We start from the raw sequence: 5297 nt of genomic DNA, 5'->3' as shown, positions 1-5297 counted from the left end.
AAGCATTGAAGAATGTTTGATTTGTCAATATACTGCAGTTTCTTTTAATGGTGTTTGGTAATAATGAGAACTCAAGCTCACTTGAAAATGCTGTGAATTTGTGGACATAATAATCAATGTATTTTTTTTAGGGTCTGGAGTAGAGATGCTCCGATAAATCGGCCAGCGATCGGCCATATGATCGACCGATATTCACTCTGATCGGCATTTACCCTATCGGTGATCGGCAATTTACCTTGTCTGGAGAAACTAATCTTTTACACCATTTAAGTGGTATAAATGTCAATCAGAATTAGAGCATAAATATATTTTTGTGACAGGCCTAAACATTATCCCCTTCCTCCCCCCCCCCCCCCCCCCCCCCCCCCCCCCACACACACAGGAACAGTTTTGACATTTAATAATTTTGGAAATATTAAAATTTGCAACATTTCACAAGATCAGCATCGGACCTCATCGGTATCGACTGATCATGAGAAAAACAATCGGTGATCGGTAAAAACCTGATCGGAGCATCCCTAGTCTGGAGGGAAGATAGGAAAAATAAAATAAATCAAGAATGCCCATGGCTTCAACAAGGTCACCCACCGTAAGAAGAAATGAAACAAATAGTATTCACGTTTTAATTAGCTGCTCAAGTTAAACTTGATTTACTCCTTAAGGACGTCTTCAAGCCCTATGTTGTACCTTTGATATGTGTTTAACGGTAGTCTCACGTAGCCAGACAACTATTCCACAATCTCCAAATGCTGTCCGTCTGGAACTATAGCCCCCATGAGCTGAGTCTGGAACTATAGCCCCCATGAGCTGAGTCTGGAACTATAGCCCCCATGAGCTGAGTCTGGAACTATAGCCCCATGAGCTGAGTCTGGAACTATAGCCCCCATGAGCTGAGTCTGGAACTATAGCCCCCATGAGCTGAGTAAGGAACTATAGCCCCCATGAGCTGAGTCTGGAACTATAGCCCCCATGAGCTGAGTCTGGAACTATAGCCCCCATGAGCTGAGTAAGGAACTATAGCCCCCATGAGCTGAGTCTGGAACTATAGCCCCCATGAGCTGAGTAAGGAACTATAGCCCCCATGAGCTGAGTAAGGAACTATAGCCCCCATGAGCTGAGTCTGGAACTATAGCCCCCATGAGCTGAGTCTGGAACTATAGCCCCCATGAGCTGAGTAAGGAACTATAGCCCCATGAGCTGAGTAAGGAACTATAGCCCCCATGAGCTGAGTCTGGAACTATAGCCCCATGAGCTGAGTAAGGAACTATAGCCCCTATGAGCTGAGTAAGGAACTATAGCCCCCATGAGCTGAGTAAGGAACTATAGCCCCCATGAGCTGAATAAGGAACTATAGCCCCCATGAGCTGAATAAGGAACTATAGCCCCCATGAGCTGAGTAAGGAACTATAGCCCCCATGAGCTGAGTAAGGAACTATAGCCCCCATGAGCTGAGTAAGGAACTATAGCCCCCATGAGCTGAGTAAGGAACTATAGCCCCATGAGCTGAGTCTGGAACTATAGCCCCCATGAGCTGAGTCTGGAACTATAGCCCCCATGAGCTGAGTAAGGAACTATAGCCCCATGAGCTGAGTAAGGAACTATAGCCCCATGAGCTGAGTAAGGAACTATAGCCCCCATGAGCTGAGTAAGGAATGAGTCTGGAACTATAGCCTCCATGATCTGAGTAAGGAATGCTATATAGGGTCTGGAACTATAGCCCCCATGAGCTGAGTAAGGAATGCTATATAGTCTGGAACTATAGCCCCCATGAGCTGAGTAAGGAATGAGTCTGGAACTATAGCCCCCATGAGCTGAGTAAGGAATGAGTCTGGAACTATAGCCCCCATGAGCTGAGTAAGGAATGAGTCTGGAACTATAGCCCCCATGAGCTGAGTAAGGAATGAGTCTGGAACTATAGCCCCCATGAGCTGAGTAAGGAATGAGTCTGGAACTATAGCCCCCATGAGCTGAGTAAGGAATGAGTCTGGAACTATAGCCCCCATGAGCTGAGTAAGGAATGCTATATAGTCTGGAACTATAGCCCCCATGAGCTGAGTAAGGAAGCTGCCATTTCCGTTCACGAAAAATATATTTTAAAATATCTTTACATTTTATGACTGTAAAGATGAAACGGAAGTGGGGGAGGAGGCTTCACTTCCGCTTTATGGCTTACGCGTGATAGCTCTTCCGTTGGTCTACAATCTAGACTGTATGATGAAGCATTTGGTCCAGACTGTATGATGAAGCATTTGGTCCAGACTGTATGATGAAGCATTTGGTCCAGACTGTATGATGAAGCATTTGGTCCAGACTGTATGATGAAGCATTTGGTCCAGACTGTATGATGAAGCATTTGGTCCAGACTGTATGATGAAGCATTTGGTCCAGACTGTATGATGAAGCATTTGGTCCAGACTGTATGATGAAGCATTTGGTCCAGACTGTATGATGAAGCATTTGGTCCAGACTGTATGATGAAGCATTTGGTCCAGACTGTATGATGAAGCATTTGGTCCAGACTGTATGATGAAGCATTTGGTCCAGACTGTATGATGAAGCATTTGGTCCAGACTGTATGATGAAGCATTTGGTCCAGACTGTATGATGAAGCATTTGGTCCAGACTGTATGATGAAGCATTTGGTCCAGACTGTATGATGAAGCATTTGGTCCAGACTGTATGATGAAGCATTTGGTCCAGACTGTATGATGAAGCATTTGGTCCAGACTGTATGATGAAGCATTTGGTCCAGACTGTATGATGAAGCATTTGGTCCAGACTGTATGATGAAGCATTTGGTCCAGACTGTATGATGAAGCATTTGGTCCAGACTGTATGATGAAGCATTTGGAAATTGCGAGTCAACAGTCTGGTAACGCGAGACTAGTTTAAACGGCAACAGCATTCCGTATCATTGTTTATAGTGTTTTGTTTCATCGCTCTGAGCATGTCATCCTGCTTCCTTCACGATCCACCGAGACAACAACAAACATATTAACACCCCAACCCATCCATGTACAACAGAAGTGCATTTATAAAGGAGTCGCATCCATTATTAACTACATATTCCATAGCCTGGCTTGGCACACAGCCTCATAGCGGGGGATTCACTGAAGATTCCTCGCACTCGGGTGAAATCACCCCTCAACGGCTTCTGACAGACATACTGGGGGTTGGACCATGCATCCAGCAAGCCCAACCCAGTAGTCACATTGAGTGGCACCACACAAAGCCACAAACGGACCCCTCACCGACCTTAATCCGGTCGTTCTAACGGGCCCCTCACCGACCTTAATCCGGTCGTTTTAACGGACCCCTCACCGACCTTAATCCGGTCGTTTTAACGGACCCCTCACCGACCTTAATCCGGTCGTTTTAACGGACCCCTCACCGACCTTAATCCGGTCGTTTTAACGGACCCCTCACCGACCTTAATCCGGTCGTTTTAACGGACCCCTCACTGACCTTAATCCGGTCGTTTTAACGGGCCCCTCACCGACCTTAATCCGGTCGTTTTAACGGACCCCTCACCGACCTTAATCCGGTCGTTTTAACGGACCCCTCACCAACCTTAATCCGGTCGTTTTAACGGACCCCTCACCGACCTTTATCCGGTCGTTCTAACGGACCCCTCACCGACCTTAATCCGGTCGTTTTAACGGAACACTCACCGACCTTAATCCGGTCGTTTTAACGGACCCCTCACCGACCTTAATCCGGTCGTTTTAACGGACCCCTCACTGACCTTAATCCGGTCGTTTTAACGCACCCCTCACCGACCTTTATCCGGTCGTTTTAACGGACCCCTCACCGACCTTTATCCGGTCGTTCTAACGGACCCCTCACCGACCTTAATCCGGTCGTTTTAACGGACCCCTCACTGACCTTAATCCGGTCGTTTTAACGGACCCCTCACTGACCTTAATCCGGTCGTTTTAACGGACCCCTCACCAACCTTAATCCGGTCGTTTTAACGGACCCCTCACCGACCTTAATCCGGTCGTTTTAACGGACCCCTCACCGACCTTAATCCGGTCGTTTTAACGGACCCCTCACCAACCTTAATCCGGTCGTTTTAACGGGCCCCTCACCGACCTTAATCCGGTCGTTTTAACGGACCACTCACTGACCTTAATCCGGTCGTTTTAACGGACCCCTCACCAACCTTAATCCGGTCGTTTTAACGGACCACTCACCAACCTTAATCCGGTCGTTTTCCCACTATTACTAACCCTACCCGAAATCCCAAACATAACCGCAAGCACGTCGCAAAACACATGTCGGACCAAAGCAAACTTCACTTTATCCGCAAAATAAAAGTTGGTGGACACAAAAATGATATGAGCGCGATTCGAACCCACTCAACACAGCCAGAGGTATATGGATTGAAAGTCTATCGCCTAACATGGCATGCTACGAGCTGGCTGCTGGAATGCTTTTCTAGAGTCTACTTCACAATATCATTATAACACGCCCCAAGTCATGTAAAATAAAAGGGAAAAAACGCACCCAGTAGGGGAGGGGTTTGTCTGTCAGAAAGCCTTGTGGGTTGATTTCACCAAACACCCCCATAGGCACCATGAAAAGTGGGCAACCCCAGAATCACTCTCTCTCTGCCAATGGGACCGACCCCAGACTCACCCTCTCTGCCAATGGGACCGACCCCAGACTCACCCTCTCTGCCAATGGGACCGACCCCAGACCCATACGTAGGCGGGGGGAGGAATCTTCATGGAATCCCCGCTATGAGGCTGCGCGCCAAGCCAGGCTAAACATTATTCCAACCCTGTGAGGATAATTATAACAACAACATATATCAGGCACATGGAAATTAAAGAATTGATCCCCTGTTTATTATACTACCGGCAGGTAAACATTTTTTAATGAGGATGCTTTTTTCTTTGTCCCCGCCATCCTCTCATGGGGGAGGAGACTGCGGACACTGCCGTTGTTGTTTAGTTTTGGTCCATTGTCGTTTTTTAAGTCGAATGATCAACAAGTTGTGTCGGCGCATCCGTGCAAAAGGCTATTAGTGTACTTCCGCCAGAGTAATACAGTAAGAGAGTGGCGACACTATAGCGTTGACTCCCATTGTAAACAATGGAATGAGGAAGTGCTCATTCTATCTCAATGGGATAGTTCCAGCCATAGGAGAAATGTTTGGAACTATAGCCCATACAGGCACCCGCTTTGTCTCAATGGGATAGTTCCAATGTTTGGAACTATAGCCCATACAGGCACCCACTTTGTCTCAATGGGATAGTTCCAATGTTTGGAACTATAGCCCATACAGGCAC

The sequence above is a fragment of the Protomyctophum parallelum genome (assembly GCF_964188405.1).
Source record: "Protomyctophum parallelum genome assembly, chromosome: 23".
Taxonomy (NCBI): domain Eukaryota; kingdom Metazoa; phylum Chordata; class Actinopteri; order Myctophiformes; family Myctophidae; genus Protomyctophum; species Protomyctophum parallelum.
The sequence above is the reverse complement of the archived record's forward strand: the minus strand, read 5'-3'. Positions refer to the sequence as shown.